A 23,628-nucleotide genomic window follows, 5' to 3' on the forward strand; every position below is an offset into this window, starting at 1 on the left:
AGCTTCTAAGCTCTCGAATATTTTTGGTTATCGGATATTTTACGATAGTATAAATTTTTTCGGGATCGGTTTTTATCACATTGTGAGAAACAACGTAACCGAGAAAATTTGTTTATAATTTAAAGAACTTTGATTTTTCAATTGAAATTTTCATGTTTGCGTTCAGCAAAATTTTAAAAATGACAATTAAATCTATATAATGTTGATCATTTGTTTTTAAGAATATAATTATTTCATCCATATAAACATGACATGTTTTACACACTAGTTCTCTTAAAATATCATCCATCGCTCGTTGTAAAATTCTTGGATTCTGATTCGTTCATAAGAATCAGATGAAATCAAGTTTCCAAGTCAATTGTTGAAAAGTATTTGGCTTTTCCAAGATAAGATAAAATCACTGAAGGGTCCTGCATTGGATACCTATCAGGTATAGTACTTTCATTAAGTTTATTATAATCTATTACGAGTCTGAGCTTTGGAGTTCCATCTTCATTGAAACATTTTTTTGGTACCACTAGTACAGGAGAATTATAAGGACTTCTACTTAGCCTTATAATTTCTTCTTTTAGGATTCGACTTATTTCAGGATTCACAAAATCTGAAGCTGATAGAGCATAAGGGTATTGTTTGCTGTAAATTGCCCTATTATTTACGGTGTTTATTTCACCGCATATGTCTGTCCTAAATGGAATATGCATATTAATTGTTGAATGTTCTTTAATGATAATATTTAATTTTTCGTTCTTCAGGTCTTTTCTTTGATCTGCAGAAGATACTTTTAAGTTGTTTATTTTTTGGTTGTCGGATAAGTCGATAACGTCGTGTTCAGAATTTTTAATTTTTAAACTTATTTCAACCACGCCGTGTTCAGGATTTTTAATTCTCGAACTTTCATTTTTGTCTGATTTTTCAACGATGGCGTGTTCAGAAATTTTAATGCCGAACTTTTTTTTTCGAATTTTTCAACGACAGCGTGTTCAGGATTTGTATATCCCAAACCAAATTCGCTTTGATTACCCATTTCAGATTCGTATCTGATTTGAGCCTGTTCCTACAAAGTATTTTTGTAATATAAATTCCTTTAATGGAATAACGCTGTTTTCTCTTGTTAAATAATGTTGGTTTAAGTTGCTTCCGTTATCGTAAATTAATTGTTCTTTATTTCCAATATATTTAAAAGCTCCCTTAGCTGTGTAAATTACAGTTAACCTGGATAGACTCGTCTACCTCCATTGGTTCAGGCTTATTTTGTGGCTGCCTATACTACTCTGGTTCCAAGAATTATTAATATTTTGATTATAATTACCATACGTATTTTTGTTCTGATTGTTGTCATGATTAAACCTTTAATTATTATTGTTTCGCTTGTAAGTGTAATTGTTGTTTTGTTGTCTTGGCTTGTAGTTGAAATGTGTTTGTCCATTTCCACCAGAATTTGGGTCACTATGTTTTCTCTGAATATTTGAGAAACTCGTGTTGTTGCTTTCTAATTCCTGAACTGTGACCATTGCATTTGGTAGGTCAGGTGGATTCATTGAGAAAATAGTATCTGAAATTTGGCCGTTGAGGCCGGTAATGAAGACTCTAAGCGCTGTCTTCCTTTGTTTCTTATTCATGTCAGCTGTTATCGGTTTGTTTCTACCATAGGTCATAATAGTTTTATTAATTAGTAAAGTCAATTTTCTATTAACCGTACCAAAATAATCCATTATAGATAATTATCCCTGACTCAATAATTACATAATACACAATAAATTCCTGTTTAATAGAATTTTCTTTTTTAAGTATAAAATCTTAAATTAAAAAGGGCTCTAATAACTATTGCTGAGCTGGAAGGTCATTTCGTTGCAATCGGGTCCGGTATGAAAGGACGGTGTGGTAGGACGCTTTTGTTTTGATATTTCGTCTTTAACGGGTAGAATGCCAAGATCTCTGTAGATGTTGTCGTTCCGAACATACCAAGGTGCCCCAGTGATAGTTCTCAAGATTTTTGATTGTGCTCGCTTTATAGTGTCGATGTTGCTGCTGCTCGCTTTTCCCCACAACTGGGAGCCATAAGTCCAGACTGGCTAAAGCGTTGAATTGTAAAGCAGGACCTTGAAGTCCAGATAGAGGGGGAAGAAAGAAGAAGAAAAGGAGGCTATTGGATTTTAGTTTTAGATACATTTTCTTAGGACACGTTTGTCTGCTAAGAGTAAACGTTATGTGTTTACACTTTTTTGCATTTATTACGCCAGTCTGATAACCAGAACTTTAGAACTTTAGTTTACGATTTGCGCGAAACGCAAATCCTTGCGTTTAAAAATTTTTCGAACGTTTTCGACTGAGTGAATAATTGTTTATTTGGAGCGTTAACAAAACACGTCTGCACGCGACCGAAGTGATTGAATTGGACGTTTGTCGCTAAAGACAAAGTCTAGTTTGGCCATTATAGCTTCGAAATTTATTACCCTACCATTATGGGTTAAGGTATAATTTGCCATTCCCGTTAATTTGTTTCTTAATATAGATAAGGCAGAATAAATCATTTCACTCCCTTTGGCATATTGTCCCATGGCTATTTCAGCTGATTCTCTCCAGCTTACATATTTATCTTCTTCACCTTTATATTCCCTAACAGATTTAATGATCTCATAGGATGTGACGCACTTGATATTTGGGTCTATAATCTCTATCTTTTATGGATTTAATTCAAGATTTACAATTTGTTTAATTAAATCTCCTACATTGTGCTTTGATTTAACTCACTACTTTCTCCAAGCCGTGATGTTGGTTGAACGACTTTAGAACTTGAAGACTCTAAGGATCACTAGATCACTAGTCCAACGATGAGTTTCTTGATATCGCTAACATCTTGGATATCGTCTTTGTGGTCAACGATCTCCATGGTGTTGCCGGCCACTGTGGACGTTTTTCTGCCCATCTTGGGGGCCTTAGGCCATCCACTTGGTTCATTGGTAATCTTCGTCATTAGAGGTTGATAGATTTATCGTAGATTTTCTTCAGGATGCAATCGATTGTAGGACCGTTAAGAAAAATTTTCTCCTGAATAAAGGTGGCTTCCAGAGAAAGATGGGGACGTCTCTCGGAACACTAGTCTTCTTCTAATCGTGATCCTCAGGGGAGTTGCATTTCTAGACCAGTGCCAGGGAGATCAGAAAAGATTTTGTCTATGTTCTCTATTTGGCTGCGGTCTTTTATACCAGACAAGAGCTACCGCTAGCTCAACTAGGGATAATGTTTCTCTATTTCCCTAATCCTAGGAGTCCGGTCACTTGTGTTCCAACGATCATCTAGGAAACATGACCAAGGAGAAATACCCGGTTAAGTGTCTTGTAAGATAGTGTTGGTATTAATGGTGGATCCGTAAGAACTCGGATTTATATCGGCACTGCGAACTAATAAGGATCACTGGCGTCCCGGTGTGGATCCTTGGAAATCAGCCCAGATCTATTTGTGATCACGGAGTGAGTTCCCCCAGAAATCACGTTACCGACTTCCGTACCGAAAATGAAACGGATGTAGACGGCAGGTTGAAACTTACGATGCCTGGCATACCGAAACATACGATGCCCTACATGCACAAGCCTGACACGAAATCCAAGTAGCTCGTTTTCCCAATGAGCCAGAATACTACGAAACCGTCAAACGTTCACTACGACGCAAGCACTGCACAACTTGACTTTTCCGCAGCGCAGAACCATAAGGCTGTGCTCAATTCCGCCCTTCCGTGACACTGAATTATAAAACAAGCTTTACAAAACCCTTCCACAGTGCCGAATGACGAAGCAATAGTGCTCCAGTCCGGCCCTTACGCAGAGCTGACACATTAAAGCAAGCAGCCAGCAACTCAGTCCTTACGCAGCAGAGGCAACCAGCCACCGATATTATCAGTTATACCCTATCTCTACACATTCATAGTAAATACAAGAAGGAAGGTAAACCGATCCATAGAGGAAATAAATGTCTGCCCTGGCCACGGCGAGCTATACCGCCTCCTGAAACAGGTTCGTTACAACCATTGTAAGGTTGCAAACTGTTGCTAGAGAAAACTACCATCAAGCGATAGGTAGTAATTGCACCCATAAGCAATTCATTAATACAAATAAAAATTCCGTGGAATGCTTAGCAAATACCAAATCTGCAATACGGAGCTACAGTAGTCAAAGATTTAAAATTAACAGGAAAAATAGCGGGAATTGCTTTCTAGTGCTAGAATGATCTCACCTCCATCAATAAACTTTAAATTTCAGACGCCACGGGGTCCAGCTGGAAAGTGAGTGACAAAAAATTGCGGGAAAAATAGCGGGAATTGCTTTCTAGTGCTAGAATGATCTCACCTCCATCATAAACTTTAAATTTCAGACGCCACGGGGTCCAGCTGGAAAGTTAGTGACACCTATAAGGGTAGTAATCATACAGCAATAAACTGCTCAATAAGGGCGAGAAACGTTCCATCACGAGTTCCTTATAGAGTGACAAAGGTACAAAAAACCATGCAGAGAAAGAGAAACAATCCGTCCAGACGTAGGCCTGCATACTGGTGGAACTAAGCGTTTTTTAGCGTGGTTCCTATTTATTATTGTGAAATAATAATGCACTTATCATATCAATTTCTTTTTGTGAGCTCAAAAAGTTTTAGTGTGTTTTTGATTATTTCAAATTCGCCGGTTTAGGTTTTGTGTTTTGTTTGCCTTAATTTATCCACTTTCTTGCACTTTTCTCGAAACTTGTACGAGACATGTAAATAAAATTAAAAAAAAACTTAACTTGGTTTGTAAGACTTGGTTTTATAAGGCTTTATTTGAGCTACTCTTTTGATAATTTTATTTTTCACGCCCCTCACTTCGCCATAACTCCATGTCTACTCACTCAGATTTATTATTTTTCAGCTTCCAATAGAAGTTTTTCAATTGCCAATGCTTCAGCGTCTTCTATTCCATTTGTAGTTGAGTCCTTGTTACATGGCGACCGTGGCATGGTGTCTCACGGTAATAATACCTTTGCTTGGTGACTCCGTGTAACTCCCCATAAGACGGGAATGTGTTGGCCGTAGAACTTTTATATATTTATAATTTAATGTTATGTACAGTGTGTACCACATATGCGCGCATACTACACTACTCAATTATAAGAAATACAGACATATTTTAATGCATTTTGTTCGGGGAAAAGAGGTAAAGCGATCCATAGGCCAATATCAGTCTCGAACTTTGGCCCTTTACCGCCTCCCAAAACAGGGTCAGAAACATACATGTCCGAGTTCGTAAAGAACGCCAACCATACCGAGGAAACCATCAAACGCCTCCTAGAGCTGTCCCATAAGCTTTCAAGAACCCATTACCAATACCCGAACCCACAAGGACCGCCAGGAACAAAGTGGCCACAATGGGAGTGATACGAAAATGAGACAGGGTTCATAGCAGGGCGGAGAAGTCAGCACAGGAATATGGTATAGATCTTTAACACGCTGCAGGATCCATGGTAATACTACTCAGAAGCTGGGCCTTCAGCTATGGCACACCTACCAATCCTCATCCCCATCATGACTTCCTTCAGAAAAAAAAATGTTGGAGTACCATAGATCAGCGATCCACAAGGAAAGAGCAATGGAAAACATAGACACCAGAGAAGGGAGGAGCCCGCGAAAGAACCCGAGAGCGCTAGCGGAATACCACCGATTAGCCTAGGAATTCGAGGACCTCCAGTCACATAATAGCACAACTCATCAGAGAGCTCAGCAAACACCGGCAACTCGCTGGGGACAACAGCAACCAACTGGAAGTTACTGGAGACAACCAAGAAACCACAAGGAAAGAGCAATGGAAAACATAGACACCAGAGAAGGGAGGAGCCCGCGAAAGAACCCGAGAGCGCTAGCGGAATACCACCGATTAGCCTAGGAATTCGAGGACCTCCAGTCACATAATAGCACAACTCATCAGAGAGCTCAGCAAACACCGGCAACTCGCTGGGGACAACAGCAACCAACTGGAAGTTACTGGAGACAACCAAGAAACCAGTAGAGACCCCATAAGCAACTACAAGCACCAAATAAGGGCATTAAAAGATCATTCGACTTGAGTAATAGAAACTCGCACAAGTCAATACAGGCAACACATGAGTTCGCGGGCCCTTCAACATGGAAGCCACACGAAATTTCATTGGCAGAAAGCTAGCCAACAGAATAACAAGATACGGGCAGAGCAAGCGAATAACCGAAGCCATTGGAGCAGCAGAACGCACAAACAGAAAAGGCACAGAGGCACTTAATACAGCTCGTGAAACAAAAAACAAGCACAACGACACTGGTAGTCCTCGACGAGGTAATCGGAGACCTACTACAGGGAGGCATCAAAGCAAATATTAACAAGGAAGAACGCTATAGTCGAGTGCCTCGACTATCAGATACCCGTTACTCAGCGTAAGGCAGCAAAGGGGAAATGAATATAAATAAGCAGCAATTCGATATTTTAGGACGCCACGTACGAGCTTTTCCAGTAGATGTTATGTGGGCGGTAGACAGATTTAAGCCTTTAAACCGTTTATGGGAGTAAGAGTGAGCGTGGTACTTGCTCTGCGCAGGAAACCCCGGAATCTGCTTGCCAAGTCTGACAGTTCTAGTTCTTATGGTTTCTCTCAGCCTCAGTGTTCATACCGACAGACAGACGGATAAACGGTCGGAAACACTTCTTTCTACCTGTTACATACTTTCCGACGAATCTAGTATACCATTTTACTCTACGAGTAACGGGTGTAAAAATAACTACAGATAGCAACACAGGAATAAAAAGCACAAGAGAAACGGCTTCAGATTATTAGCAACAGGAGATCTAACAGATACAAGAATCAGGAATCCCTCAGAAGAGATTTGGAAATGATAAATCGAATCAAAGGAGTCATTCACATTGACGATCTCGGAACCTAGCAATAAAAAATAAACGAGTAGACTAACTCGCTTACAGCTTGTCAATAGCAATCGAAGAAGAAAAGAACAGAGAATGAAGTATGCGTAGATTGCAGCTGACCGAGTCCTCAGATCGAGATGCATGTCCGGTATCCCGAATGGATCAAATACAAGCACACTAGACCTGAAAAGCGCTATCTGAAGATTCCGAGTGACAAAATTATAAAACATTATACCACTTTTACTGTACCAGGTCACGGACTGTTTCAGTGGAAAGTAATCCCTTTCGGATTAAGCACAGCCCAACCCACTTTCCGAAGAGCCCTCTGGATGACTTAGTGTTCATTGGAAGTACGAAACGGGAACACCTTAAGAAATTGCAAGAAGTAATGAGACGACTACGCAAGGCAAGCCTCAACACGAAGAAATGTTTCTCCTTTAAAGGAGAACTAAGATATGTTGGTCAATTAGTCAGGGCAAGAGGGATACACACCGATCCGGAAAAAATAGTCGCAATCCTCAGCATCCCAAATGCATACACGGCGAGGCAGGTACACAGCTTTTTGGGGGTAGCCTCATGGTAAAGAAGAATCGTTTCGAACTTCACCGAACTGGCACAATAACTTTACAACCTGGTCAAGAAAAGTACACAACAGAAGTTTCTAGCAATAGAAAGAGGCCCAGAAACGTGGCCGGCTTATGCAGTAATGGAAGGGAAAATTGTATAGACATCTATTGTCATGGGATACTAGGATACGCAACCGTGGAAACTATGCGTTGCAAAGAACCAACGAGAGCGAATTCTGCGAGAAAACCACAACAAAGCAACAGCAAATCACCTAGGGCTCAGAAAGTCTAAGCACCGGAGGAACCGGCGACATACTACTGGCAATGGATGCACGTTACATGACTTTACAAGAAAGGCAGCGGGGAAATTGCTGAAAGAAATAGAAAAAGCACCCTAGGATCGGAGTCTACCGGGTATAGCCCTGCGCTTCTATTATACGGACGGGAAATATGACTACCTGGACTCCCGTTTAACGAAACCACACCAGTATCCGGAAAGGAAGGTATTACAAACTATGGAAATGAGACTGGAGGCTTAAAATAGGAAACCTCATATCGGAACAACAACACCCATTATCCAACGCAGCTAAGCTAGCACCAAAGTAAGAGGTCCCATTTAAGATGACAGGATTCGTGTCGAAACAGTAAAAGCAAAGTTAATACACACAGTGACAGGGAAGACACATAAAACGTATACAAACGAACTTAAACCCATAGTAGCAATTTGTTGTCCGTCGAAATTTGTGTCATTGTTCTAACCAGCACACCCCATTGTAAAAGTTCTAGCCCATGGTTTCTAATTCTTTTTCTCATTATAAATTTATTGGGTAATATCTATGTCGACGTATGCGTATCGTCGTTCCGACGAACTATTTCTCCTTTTAATCTTGGGCGATGAGATCTCGACGCTCCGGACCCTGGAATTGGAAGTCATTAAAATTGGTTTATATATGTATATATACGTACGATATTGGATGGCGCGTCACAACAATATAAAAAAATAAGACTATGACTGTATGGATGTGACTGTATAAATGTGTATGTACCTATACATCGCATGAGAGTTTCACTGCGACATACGTCAGTTTTGATGCTCGAGCTTGAGCGGGTCGATTCGGATTTTAAAAAACGGATTACTGTTACCAGTAGATCGGTGGTGGTCCTTGCTCTGGCCACCCAACACCAAAACAAAATTTTTCAAACACGCCCAAAAAAGCTTGTCACACTTATGCAGCGATATTTCGATTATGATAAGTCATCGCTAAAACCGTGAACCGTTAAAATTACCGACAACGGGATTGTCGTCATCGCTCGGTTTGGTCACACTAGTCGGAGCCTATAAAACCTCAGTCCGGTCACTTGCGTTTCAACCATCATCGAAAAAACATCACCAAGGAGAAATACCCGGTTAAGTGTCTTAAAGATAGTCTTGGTATTGATGGTGGATCTGTAAAGCTCAGTTTTATATCGGCTCTGCGAACTGCTGAGGATCACTGGCATCTCGGTGTAGTTCCTTGGAAATCATCCCACACATATTTGTGATCACGGCGTGAGGTCCCCCAGAAATCACATTACCGGCTTCCGTCCAATGAAGTAAGCTATACAAAACCCTTCCACAGAAGAGGAAATAAATGTCTGCCTCGAACCCTGGCCACGGCGAGCTATACCGCCTCCTGAAACAGGTTCGTTACAACCATTGTAAGGTTGCAAACTGTTGCTAGAGCAAACTTCCATTAAGCGATAGGTAGTCATTGCACCCATAAGCAACTCATTAATACAAATAAAAATTTCGTGGAATGCTTAGCAAATACCAGCAAATCTGCAATACGGAGCTACAGTAATCAAAGATTTAAAATTAACAGGAAAAATAGGGGGAATTGCTTTCTAGAGAATGATCTCACCTCCATCATAAACCTTAAATTTCAGAGCTGGAAGGTTAGTGACACCTATAAGGGTAGTGACCATACAGCAATAAACTGCTCAATAAAGGCGAGAAACGGTCCATCACGAGTTCCTTAGGCAGTGACAAAGTACAAAAAATAATGCAGAGAAAGGGGAACAATCCATCCAGACGTAGGCCTGCATACTGCTAAGATATAGCGGGTGTCGAAAAAGACTGCCACAGCGTTGAGAAGGACTGCCACAGGGACTGTCATCCAGAAGTATACCTGAATTTGAGGCACCTCATTTCAGGGAAGGAAAACGATACCTGAACAAAATTATAAAAGAAAGTGGATGCTTAAACCAAATATGTGAAAATGTGTACTCAAATCCGTGGGGCTGCGAATGTAAGCTCGCCACTCGACACACCCAGCAGTCCCAAAAAGTAGTGGAAAATATTTTCAGAGCATAAAGTACTGCAACACAAGGTACAGTGACATAAATTACAGTATAACATAACTAAGATTCATTTGACTGGTATTTCATTCAGGGGGACCGAAAGTTATGGCTTTTACATTTCTACCAGTTTGTTCCGTAATACGTCAGCCTGTGGATGTTATATGTAGTTTTTGAGCTTTGCTGAAGAGTTATAATTATTATTATTTTTTGGGCTTTGTAGAAGAGTTATTAGCTCTGGAAAATTGTCTGATGAGAGCTCCGAAAGCGGTTGGTGCTTGTTATAAATGCGTGAAATACGTTTGGCACCGCGAAATTCATTACGTCTGAGACTTTTCGGGGATCTGCTGGCCAGTAGGTTTTAGGGAAAAGAAAAGAAACAGCATCGAATTTGTTATTTGATTTTTTAATTGCATTATATAATTGCCTTCCTTTGAGAGTCACGAGCTCACGGATCCCTGTCGTTCTTTCTTTTGTTGGTAGCTTACTGAGTATTTTGAGCGTGGTACCTATTTATTATTATTAAATAATTATGCATTTGTTTAAAACATATCAATTTTTTTGTGAGTTCAAAAAGTTTTAGTGTGTTATCGCTTATTTCAATTCGGCGATTTAGTTTTTGTGTTTTTTTGCCTTTAATTCATCCAGCTTCTTGCACTTTTCCCGGAACTTCCACGAGACACGTGGGTATAATAAAAAAAAAAAAACTTAACAACTTGGTCTGAGTGATTTTTAATTTGTATTTGCATTAGCTCTATGTTACGATGCAAGCTGGATGTTGCAAAATCCATTTACTTGCACTTTGACTTGATTTTCCCTTCCCTCCGTTTTTTCGTGGAAACTTGAGTTAAACGTTTTCCTGCTCGTTTTCGGGTTGATTATTCTACAGGGAAGCTACTGCCTGGATTATGATTATCTTAAAATTAGATTAATTTGTTCTCAATGCAAGTTATATTATTAAATATATACTCAGAAAAAGGAAAATAGTTTTTATCCAATACGTATTTTTAGAATGTTCCAATATTTTTTGTGCAATTCGGACCAGTACTCCAAATCAATATTTAATTATTAATATCTTTTTCGCATTTCTCACGCATGTCGTGTAAGTTAGCGTTGGTCAATCTACGGCGTTTTAAGGATGGGTCTAGAATCTATTAGTTAGGACCTTGAATTAGAAAAAAAAGTTAACCTTAAGAAATGTTTTGCCTATATTTTACACAAGTAAAGCAAAGAAATAAAAATTAAATAAATACTTTTTAAACCGTTATTTTTTGCATTTTATTTATAGCAGACGCAAACAATTGGGTCAATGTTTATCCAAATATTTCTGGGGATGGTGCTCTCGGTATGATTACACATCATAAAGTGGATATCTGCATTGGTGCAATGTACTCGTGGTCTGAAGATTAGTCATATTTAGATCTATCCGTGTATCTTGTGAGGTCTGGGATAACATGCCTTGTTCCTGCTCCATTACGGATAGCTAGTTGGTATCTACCATTAGAGCCTTTTCAAAAACATCTATGGGCTGCGATTCTGTTATGCCTATGTATGGAAGCTATTGGACTAATTCTAGCTTATAAGAGTGAGCAGGATCTGTGCGTGCAGCCTGAAAACCATTATGACTGGTGGACGGGCACAAAATTCGGACTTTCAACCACTTTTAAGCTTTTTATATCGCAATCAGAAAGTAGCAAAGCAAACTCAAATACAGTCCGTTTATTGCTCTTTGTCTGCTTTCTAAATGATTTAATTATTACCAGCATATATGGTGGTGGCTTAGCCAGTATATTGACAGTACCCAACATGGACGAAGCAGCCGACACAGTCCAGCGTCTGCTGACTATTTGGTGCCTGAAGCGATTGACCAGTTAATAATTATGAAAGATGATCTTTATTTCCAGTATACCGTTGCTGGTGTTCCCAGACTTTGGCCTTTCTTAGATCAATTCAATTCGCTGATTCAGTGCTGGCATTCGTCGGGACTCGATAAGTACTGGGAAAATCGTATTGTGGCTGATAACTTAAACCTCAAAATACAAAAACAACTCGAAGAAACTATGTCAAGAAATAAAGAAGATATTGGTCCGTACATGCTTGGAATGACTAACTTTGCCGGAATCATCCTTATTTGGGTGTTAGGATCAAGTGTTGCAATATTGTCTTTTTCTTTTGAGTTACTGTATTTATCTAATGTTTTCACGTTTATACACAATAAGTATAAACATACTTATAAAATATGAATATTTGATAAACAATGGTATGGCGGGAAGAAATAAAACTAAGGTTCATACTACCGTTCGTCAAAAAAAATTTAATCCTAATGTTTATTCAACTAAACCTTTGGTTTAGGGCATGGTTGCCCTGGCATGGTTGCCCTAGCATGGTTGCCCTGGTTTCCCTCACCCAAACAATTAGGATTGACGTGGCAAACTTCAGCGAGCCTTATATTCATTATGGAAAACCCATAATATGTTAAACCCCATAAAGTATATATATTCTTGATCAGCGTCACAAGACGAGTCAATGTAGCCATGTCCGTTTGTCCGTCGGTCCGCCTGTCCGTCCGTTTCTACGCAAACTAGTCTCTCAGTTTTAAAGCTATCGGGCTGAAACTTTCCCAAAAGTCTTCTTCCTATTGCAGGTAGTATAAAAGTTGGAACCAGCCGGATTGCACAACTATATCTTATAGCTCCCATAGGAACTATCGGGGAAAAAATTTTTAAAAAATTATATCTTTTCTGTATTTTAACATATACATTTCTAAGCTTGGATATTACTTTTTTAAATTAGTTCTGAATTTCGAATTAAATTTTTTCAAAATCGGACGACTATATCATATAGCTCCCATAGGAACAATCGAAAAATTAGTAGTAAAATAATATTGAAAAATTATATCTTCGGTGTTTTTTAGCTTATAACCTCTTAGGCTTGAAAATAACCTTTTTTTTGGTTTTGAATTTCGAATTAAATTTTTTTTCAAAATCAGACCACTATATCATATAGCTGCCATTCAACGCTTGGAAATAACATATTTTAATAAGTTCTGAATTTAAGATTTACTTTGATCAAAATCGGACGACTATATCATATAACTGTCATAGGAAGGATCGGAAAATTGGTGGGAAAATAATAGGCTTTAGATTTGAATATTCCTTGATTCTGCTGCGTTCGTTTATATTGTTAATGATCGCTAAGCTATGCCGGCAGAGACGCCGGCAGGACTGCAGTCGACGCTTATGTGTAAATGCTTAGGGCTGACGAAGGGTCGCAGAGGAATAGAAAGGTAGTATGTTCACTTGGTGACAGTGCGGCTGACTCTGCAATGTCCAGTCCCAGTGCACTTAAGGGAGGTCATACAACCGTGCCCTTCAGGAACAGCTTGCTGACCGATCTTGACGACTGATATACTCATCGAAAGGTAACGCAAAACAATTTGAAAATTACATACCAAGACTTTGGACTTCGTAAGCATATTTATATTTTTGGGTGTATTAAGTTGATCGAGATAGAAAATTTCTGTTCAAGACTTTAAAAAAATCCGCTAGCCTAGCGAGATTATTAAAGAAAAAAGATTTTAAAGGCCTATACTTTGTAAACATATAATGCTACAGAATTTACAGAATATATGTCTCTTAAAATAAAGTAAATTTTGCAAATGACGCTGTGTATACTGATGTTGTCCAAAAAAAAAAAATGAATTAAAAGTTAAAGCAAAAATTTTTTTTACATATACTTGTTGAGTTTTTTTTTTTAAATCGGTTCGAACGATTTATTTTCAAATTTTAAACAAAATGACAGTTCATGTTCCTCAATGTTTGATATATAAAAATTTTTTGTCATAATAATTACGGGCTTGAACGATAAAAAATGTCAGCCCCTAGTTAAATTTGAAGAGAATTGTAGTGCCCATTTGAATGCCCAAAACTGTGCAATAGTAATTTAATGAGCACAAAATCGACCAAAACATTTTTTTGTAAATAAATTATTTAAAGTTCAGAAATTTAATGTAATGTTAATATAACTCATATATTAGTAATAAGGCAAGAGTCGAAACGGAGTTAATAACTCCAACAACGGTAACATTGTTAGGGATACTCCCGAAAATCATTAGATATTCATTTATTGGGAACCATTAGACTCACACCATCAATTTAAGTCAAAAACTAAGTATCCATGAATATTTTGCAACAGGAAAAAATTGTATTTTTTATAGATACAGTCGCCGACAACAACAGCAGCCAGATTTGTAGTTATATTAGTACACAAGAATTATCTTAGCTAAGCTTTTCCCCTCCGTTCTCGCATCAGCAGTAGCCACACACACACCAGGATAGCAACGAAATATACACCAAGAAAAGAGCTCGCGTGAGCAGCGCCGCACAGAGCAAGCGAGAGAGGACAAGCGATCGAGGAGGAAAACAACCCGCGAAAATTGGCACGCGGCAAGGGAAGAGCGAGAGAAATGGAGTACCGAATCTTCGACAAGTGAAAAAACCCAGAACAGCCGAAAACTTGAACAAAACGCGGCGGCAAAGCTTGACTCTGTCACTTTTGAAAACGCGGCGCATCGGACCAAAAGTACGAGCAGGTCACTCTTAGACACGCGGCGCACGTGATCAGAAGTGCGAGGAGTGGACTCTTGCAAAGGCGGTGCACGGGATCAGAAGCAGGGGACTCTTACACACGCGGCGCACGGGATCAGGAGTGCGAGAAGCGGGACTCTGGGTAACACAGCGATCGATATCGGCATTGCGGAGAAAAATCTAGATGGACAACGAAAATATTGTGCGTTCGGAGTGAAAAAATTTGCGAAGGAAGAAAAACCCCAAGGACGGTCGAGTGACCAGTGCAAGTGACCCAGGAAGCGAAGGAAGGAGTGGGAAGGTGAGGAGAGTGTGCCGGCCCATGACCAGCGGTGGAGCAACCGCGTGTGTGTGTGCGTGAGAGCGAAACGGGTGAGTGAGTGGAGTGAACCGCATTTTGGCCAGCGAGAACCACGTGCAATGAGAAATTTCTCGAAGGCCTCGATGCGGCTTCGCCCAGAGTAGGCTAGAATTTATATACCATGACCTAACCTAACCCGTTAACCCGCGAGCACTGAGAAAAAGATGAACCAAGAAATGAAAAGAATGCTCTAATATAAAATATTTCTCGCCTGATTTTAATCCAACTCGTAGGAAAAGAATACAATCAAGCTGGCCACGCATAAATACAAATATTTCAAGACAAATGCCTAGATTTTAGGCCATAAATTCTGCCCTAGGAAAAAGTAGTCTCCATAATCGATCCCCTCTCTCTCGGCCTTCTCGTAGCGAATGCTATGAGCCAGGCCCAAATGCGCGTTACCGCTGACCCTTTTCACTCTGCTACAGACACCGAATAAACTATTTCTCTCACTCCGTACCCCGGTGGCTGGCACTCTACATCTCACGCCAGCAAACAGATTTTCGTCCAAGACCTTTTTGTCCCATATCTTTATAAATATTTTCGGTAAAGAGACCCTGGCGGGACTGAGTATATCCCAGCCTACTAGACTTATTTACACTTTTATGACAATCAATCTTAAAATACAAAAAATATATCAATTGAAGAACTAAATTGGATTGAGATTCAGGCAACTACATTTTCCATTCATATTTCATTAAAAATACAAGTGTTATGAACCAAACTGATAAATTCAGCATGGTATTATAAGGCTATTTTGAACAACGATATAAACTCATGTGTAAAGAAAACTCAAGAGAAAAGTCTGTATTATCTCAACTTTCGAAAAAATTTCCTCCATAGTCCAAACACAGCCTTCAAACATATGAACCCAATACACAGACAGATTCGGACTAAAAACCAAATCAATAGGAAAGCGTAGGTAAATATGTTAGTGAATAAAAATATTCTGTTTCTTTTTATAACAGTCCATTATTCTTAGTTCCCAGACGGACTCCATGAAGAAGAAACGATTGGAAACTAAAGATTAATAATAAACTTATCTGATAAAGGTTTGATACCTAGAATGGATGAGATTTAGATAAGCTAGCTAGAGCAAAATATATATTTCATCATCTTTGCCTAATATCACTTTTCATAAAAAAAGAAAAAGTTCTAGAGATATAATGTCTTTACACGCGACTAGTGATGTAATAGTAATTAGATGTTAACAAATATAATGTTTTCGAGAACTCTAGGGAATACAAAAAGTTTCATCCTGAAAAAAGGTAATTTTTTATACCTGAATTAATTTTCTGGTATCTAAATGCACTGATAATGAAATCTTGCCCGACTACAAAAATATACATAAGTTCAAGTTGCTAGAAAGCAAGCTTGTGGAGCAGTATCATCTCAAAAAAAGAAAAACTCTAAATTTTTTTCGTACGCCTCAAAAACGTTTACGAAAGGTTAAAGTAACATTGGCCAATAACACACTTCTTACCATATACTATTATTTTATATTTTTTATGCCTTAACAAGAATAACCAATAGAAGTAAAGATCAACAAGTAGAAGTAGAGATTAACAAGTGTAACATATTTGGATATTTACTGTTGATTAAGTAATTTGTACACCCAATTAACTGTGGTTTTCTGCTCATGAATCAAAACGACATTCCTAAGCAAAGGCTATAAAACGAAACAGCCCAAGCTTCAAAAATTTCTGTTGACGTAAAAACGCTAACATTCCGCAAATGAACGACGTCTTATGCGACGTCTTGCGAAATCAGATTTCAGAGCGCTCTTATAAACAAGCATGCATTGAACTAAGATACTTGCTCTTACCTAGGCTTCTACCCAACAGTTACTCTAACTACTCCAACAGCAACAACAACAGAAACTGGAATGGTATCGACTGTCCGCTCGATTTCACCTTTATCCAAAAACCGCAGACAAACGCGCCCGTGCTTACAGAATTACATTTATTTATGACATCTGGGATAGAATAATTCTTCTCATAAGTGTCCTAAGGGACAACAGCAGAAACAGAAATGAGTGAGAGGTGTGGTAGACAAACCGCCGACTGCACCAACGCTGGAGGAAAAATAAATGAGTGTCGCTCGTCGCCTGTTTTTTTTTTCGTTGAGCAAAGGGATGTATCGATACAAAAAGCTCTAGAGGTGTGCCCAAGCGATAGACCCCGCACACTCCCAATGGCTAAAGACAGGGCACGTCAGGAGAAAAAAATAAGAAGAAGAATTGAATATACTAGAAGATAGCCTTACCGACCCTATAAAGTATATATTCTTGATAAATGTATATATATATATATATCTTACTTTATGGGTTCGGAAACGCTTACATCCGTCTGTTACATACTTTCCGACAAAACTAGTAAGGGAAGGTACTGAAGTTTATTATTCTGCAATAGTTTATGACATCCCATTATTGTTCCGAAGAAGTCCCTGATAGACTCTAACAAGAAGAAATTTGAATTAGTAATTGACTATCGCTAGATTAAAAAGAATTTGTGATCTTATAAATTTCCGCTTCCTAGAATTATTGACATGGCCCAGTTGAAATAAGCCAAGAATAGCTTTGATCTGAAGGACAGATTAACTTACATCGTTGGAGCCTTTCAGTCCCGGAACAAGATGTGTTCCCAGGGTCACCATTAAGTATTAATACGATATTGTCGCCATTCGACTGATGCTACCATAAGAAAACACATTGAAAGAAAAAAACCATTTGAAGCCGTCAAGGCCAGGATAGCCGCTGATGTGACCCTGGCTTGCAAGGGTTTCTACAAAACGTTTGTGCTGAAAAAAAATACAACGATTAAGGCTTTGGTGCCAATCTCACACAACATTCCGACTAAGGTGAGCGGCCTTTTTCTTCTTCAGCCGATCTTGAAATAGAGTGAAAGGACGTTTAGCGTGGGGAAAATAAAACTAAAACAATCACATCAAAGGAATAACGGATAACATGACCCCAAAGTGGTTAAATAGCATTGTCTGCACAGAAGAAACGATTTTAACACTTCATACAATAAGAGACGGTCATGCTCGCCGTTTCCAGAATAATGCCAAAGTATCTGGTGTCCGAAACCAGTTCATGTCCCCATAAAAATTGAGAAGGCTGCAAGACCTAGCGCGCTACTACAATCTCACTTGACCAAGGCTGTGGAAAGCTTCCTTTGAAAGCCACCCTTAAAACTCGAAGCGCCGTTCAAAATCGCAAAACTAATTTTGCAGCTTATTTCAAGATACTACACCTGAAGAGTGTTAGGTAGAGAACAAAAGAAATAAGCGATCTAAAGCCAGGAATTGAGATCGTCTCTTAAACTGCGGAAATAAATGGCCACGACATCGCAGCACTTTCCCTTAGCCGAAAAAGGTAGAGAAGAAAAGAAGTATCCCAACTGGCACAGCACATGTAACTCTGCAAATCTAACCCTTTTTGGAAGACCAGCGTAAAGGCAAGACCACCACAACAGGAGAATAAACCAGCATTACAGCTTCTAAAAAACTGAAGACGAATGGACTGAAACAGCTTATAGACATCGGATTAAAGTTCAGCAAGCTGAGCAAGCTAATGGAAAGGAATTATCTCGATTAACATTGTCTTTTTCTCATTAACGGTTTCGCCTCGTCCTGCTTTGCTGAAGACCCTCTCCAACTCTATTTTTGAAAAAGAGCATTTTCAATGCGGAAAAGTCGTTCTGGTTCATCTAGAAATTTATTAAATATGTGGACTATGTTTGATCGTATTTCCTTAGCTATTTAAATTTACCTTGGTCCAAAATAATTTATCTATTTCCTGATTGACCAAGCCCCTCTCTATATACTGCTGTCTCATAACAACGGAATCAGTTATGGCAATACAATGTTGATTATGAGCTTGATTATTTAGAATTAAACAAAAAAATTACTTATTATCGCCGCTTTTCTTCACAGTTGAAATATCCGTTTGGTTGGGTGAGTCCTGGCAAATTGCCAACGTGAGCAGCTCACTATCCAAATAGTCACATGCTTGGTCCGCATGTTAAGGGTTTCTAAATCCATTTTTTTTTAAACGTGGATCAATAAGGGTTGGTATTCTGGGAAGTTGCCACTTCTGGTATATAGACAAATGTTTTCTTATTCCGCCCAACAATTTATTTATAATAGTTTTTCCCTCTACGGTCTCCAAGTCTGGCATAATGCGTTGTAACTTTCGACACAAAAAATTTGCCGTGGGTTTTATTAAGGAAATTGTAACATACGTCCCAAGTACGTTATACGTACGTTATACTTTTTCTTGGAGCAACGTATATGGGAGGCCATCTTGGAACACCAGGTTGATAGTATGGGTGAAGCAGGGGGCATTTCTTAGTTTCAGAATATCCCTCGACTTGAGCATTGTTGCGGCATTGTCTTTAACAATGCAAACTGTTTTTTCAAGAACGTTCCACTGCGTTAATATTTCTTGAATTGTATTTGTAATATTATTTGCCGAATGCTTAGTAGCATCCAAAAAGTTTTTGGTGCCTAATGATGCTATTTTCATTGCATAGTCGTGTACAAAGTGAACTGTAACTGTTAAAAAAGTGTAACTGCAACGTTTGAAGTGCAGTGAAATAATTGCCAGATTTCCTTATATAAAACCTGTGTTTATAGTAAAAGTAAATACAAGAAGTAAAGAGTAAGTTACATGTAGTGGAGAAGGTCACGGAGTCACTGCTAATAATAATACCTGTGAGTACTTTACAAGTCATTTATTTTTTACTAGACTGTAAGGCTGCAGGTCCTCAGCGATCATTTCGGTTAAGGCGCGGTCAATATCAATTTTACGCTTTGAATTCAATTATACAATATTGCTCTCTTAAAAGAATCTGCATGCCAAAAGTGATTCTACCTCTTATAGTTTCCGAGATTTCAGCGTTCATACAGACAGACAGACGGACATGGCTAGATCTACTCGGCTAGTGATCCTGATCTGGAATATATATACTCTATGGGGTCGGAAACGCTTCCTTTTACCTTTTACACACTTTCCGACGAATCTAGTATACCCTTTAATTCTATGAGTAACAGGTAACTAAATTATTTAAAGAAAACTATCCATTTTGTTATTAATTACACAAATCTGCGCAAATTCCTTTCTTTCTCTCTTTTAACGTAGAGATGGTGTGAGGAGTTGAATAACTCCACACAAATCCTAGCAGCATATGGCCGGCCGCTCACCAGGTACGCGGCGAATTCACATAGTGTCGGCGTGGGCAAGAGCGGTTGAAGAACGTGAGATATTGGAGGTCAAGGACGGAGACGTGAGAGTTGGAGAACGTGAGAGTTTGGAGAAAGTGAGAGTTTGGAGAACGTGGCATCTTGGAGAGCAAGAGAGTTTGGAGACAAGGGAGTTTGGAGAGCAAGAGAGTTTGGAGGGCAAGAGGGTTTGGAGACCAAGAATGGAGAGAGAGAGAGAGAGCGAAGACTTGGCGGGCGTAGCGAAAGTGCCGTGTGCAAATGGGAGTAACGGGACGCCGCCGGACTTTGGACGCGGCCGTGAACTTTGGAGCGAGAGAGAAGGTGCCACATCTCGGCAGCGGTGCGGCACACAAACATGCCACTTGCGTCACCGGAATCAACGGGACGGCAGTATCAGGCTGGACGTCGGCGGGAAGCAGTGCGTGAAGGATAAGAGGGTCAAACAGGAGCCATGAACTTGGGACACGGTGTGGACAGTTTCGGCGGGCCGTGCGTAAAAGGAAAATAACGGTTCCCGGAGACCCTATATACGCACGCAGGCCGCTAGCAGCAGGATCAGTGGCATACAATCAGTCAGTCGATTACGGTCAGCTGAGCACAATTAGTCAAGTCAAGCATTTGAACGAATACCAACCAAGCAAACTACGAGGGAGCCACAACAAGGCGAGTCCTTTAAGGATCAAGATTGTCACCTCGAGACGTTTGGGATTCGGATTACAAGGAATCTTTGAGCTGAGGCACAGGTGGCTGAGGTCTAAGGAAGCACTACACGGCTAAATCAAGGCGGTCTGTTCATTCCTGCCAAAGAAGTCCTGCCGTTACGCCTGGAGGGTCTACCAGACTTGGAGAAGTTAAGGCCGGCGACTTGAAATCGTGAGCTCGGAAGTAAGCCAGTCGAGCAGTAGTGTACCTCGACCCGAGGACTACTTGGGCGTGACACTGCACCAAGTGGAGTTGAGCAGGTCCTGGCGCTATCAGCCAGAAGGGAGAGAAGTCCCGGAGCGGCGCGACTGAACCCCGAGAGTAACGAGCCAGAAAGGAGAGAAGTCCCGGATCGGTGTAAGCCCACGAACCCAACACAGAAGTCACGCGACGTACAGCCACCCTGCCAGGAGCAGTTCGCAGGACACCGCAACAACCACGCAAGGAGAATCGAGCCCGCAGGAACGGCACAGTACGCGAAAGGGTGTGGCTAGGATGGAACGTTCGTTTACACGAGGCGTAGAAGCGAAGTGAAGAGCGAGCCAGCTTCCTGACGTTCCGCCTTGGCTGTGCGCACGATCTGGGGGGAAGCCCCCATGGTACCATCCGGGACAGAGCAAGGGATATGCGGTCGTGTGTCGAGAGGAGTGATCCTGGAGAACTCGTCAGTCTGTTAACCCTAGTCTGGGAACGGTGACGTTTCCCTAAGCCCCGATGCTGACCCCATAGCGAGTCTGAATCGTGGCCGAGCAGTCACCGAGTCGAACGAGTCAGGAACAAGCAGCGGACAAGAAACACCGTGTCAACGAGGCGAGCGAACATTGAGACAACCCATACCGTGGGAGGCAGCGAGACAAGCAAATTAAAAAGCCGACTGCAGTGAATTCTGTGCTTTCTCACTGAACGTTTATATAAATTTGGTGGGACGAACACACACAATCTACTGAGCTAGCCGCACAAATAATGTAGCGAGCAGAAAGCAAACAAATCAGTTCGTTACATCTGGCGCCCAAAACGTGATTGTCCCAGCGGTGGAAGCAAAATAAACAGAATGGGAAAGAAGTGAATTTACCGCCTTAAGAAGGAGGACTTCGCCCAGGTCGCACAAAGACTTAATGTCGCCCTGAACGGCAGATTAGAAGACATGAGGAAGTCATTGTCGGAGTATTACTCCGAGACAGAGAACGATCCACAACTGGCCGACATCTGGGCTGGACTGGAAGCTAAGTATTACGACAGAGCCGGCCCGAGTACCACGCTAACTAACGCTGAAGGGGATAACCTAGTAGCAAGTTTGAGCGTCGACAACTTGCAAAAGGAGGCCCACAGGAGAGAGTCAAGCCAGGACAGGAAGACAACGGTGCTGACCTCTACACCCAGCCAGTCGGATTATGCAAGGTTCACTAAACAAGTCCGCGATTGTCAGTCAGGTTGGACGGGGCGGAGAAACCGGTCGAGTTCCTGGAAAGTAGAATGGTCCGCCAACACCTACGGCTTAGACCTAGACATGATCCCCCGAGCAATGCCGGAGTTGCTGAAAGAAAGGGCGTTGAAGTGGTTTATCGCCAACGATAAACAATGGAAAACCTTGCCGGAGTTCATTGAGAGCTTCCATCTTTACTTTCTGCCGAGAGATTTCTTTACAGGGCTGTCGGATCAGGTCAGGCAACGAAAGCAGGGTTTCAGTGAGTCATTTAAAGACTACATGATAGACATGCAGACGATGTCGAGGCCTCTAAGCTATTCTGCGAGAGACACCTTAAAGATCATAAAGGAAAACTGCACCCCAAGCCTAAGGATCTTCCTAAGGGCGTACAAAGTGCCGAACCTGGACACGTTGATGCTATTAGCCGATGAATACGAAGAACTGGAAAAGGAACGGGAAGCGTTCGCCCAAGAAAACAAGTTCTCACAGGCAAAGTCGTCACCACCAACGCAGGTCACGTGCAGAAGATGCGAGGAGACAATTTTCACCGCCGCAACGAGTCCCACGACAGCAGGCAACAGGAGCACTACGAGGAGGCCAATGGACGCCAGAAGGTGGGAAATGCCCAGCGACCTCAGCCGCAGAAAGGCGATCGGGGGTCACAAGATGCTACCTCTTCAAACTAACGGGCAAGCTAATCGAGGAGGAGCAGCAGTTGTCCGCAGCGGTGACGGTTGGGGGAGTCACGTACAAGGCCACGATCGACACCGCGGCAAGTGCGAGCTTTATAAGCAAGGAACTGGCGGACGACCTGGCTGCTCCCGGGAGGATTACGATGACACGGCGGCAAGATAGGTTGGCAGACGGAAGGTGCGGCGGGATCGATGAACAGCTGGAGGTGGAGATCGCATTCGGGAACAAGTGACTGACCATGAGCCTGCTGATACTGCCAGGGGTAGTGGATTCATTGGTATTAGGATGAAACTTTCTAACTCAAGTCGGAACCAAGATAAGGTGTGATGGACACGAGGTGATAATACCGGCCAGGAACCGACACAATGATGGCTCGAGGAGAGGCTATCGGTAGCAGTCGTACAACAGGAAACCGAATATGACGACTCAGCGAACTTCCTGGTGGCAGAGCTATCCAGTTTCAAAACCATGACAGGAATGTCGAACATGGCAGAGCATCAAATAAGCCAATAAAACAGCGATACTACCCAAAGAACCCGAAAGTTCAAGGGGAATCAATGCGAAGGTGGACGAGCTACTCCAAATGGGATGCATAGATCACTCAACCAGCCCATACAGCTCATCCATCGTGATGGTAAGGAAGAAGACGGGCAAGTGGAGACTGTGCGTCGACTTCAAACAGATCAACGCCAAATCGATAAAGTATGCCTACCCGATGCCTCGAATAAATTATATCCTCGACCAGCTGAGAGAGGCGCGGTACATAAGCAGCTTGGACCTGAAGGATGGCTACTCGCAAATCCCACTGAAAGAAAGCAGC

General features: G+C 41.1%; 1 pseudogene; it reads left to right on the forward strand.

Moving 5' to 3' along the window:
• The window catches only part of LOC127011810 (uncharacterized), a 129,102-nt pseudogene that overhangs the window by 99,431 nt on the left and 6,043 nt on the right, over positions 1 to 23,628 (forward strand).

This window comes from Drosophila biarmipes, unplaced genomic scaffold, assembly GCF_025231255.1.
Source record: "Drosophila biarmipes strain raj3 unplaced genomic scaffold, RU_DBia_V1.1 ptg000009l, whole genome shotgun sequence".
Classification (NCBI taxonomy): Eukaryota; Metazoa; Arthropoda; class Insecta; order Diptera; family Drosophilidae; genus Drosophila; species Drosophila biarmipes.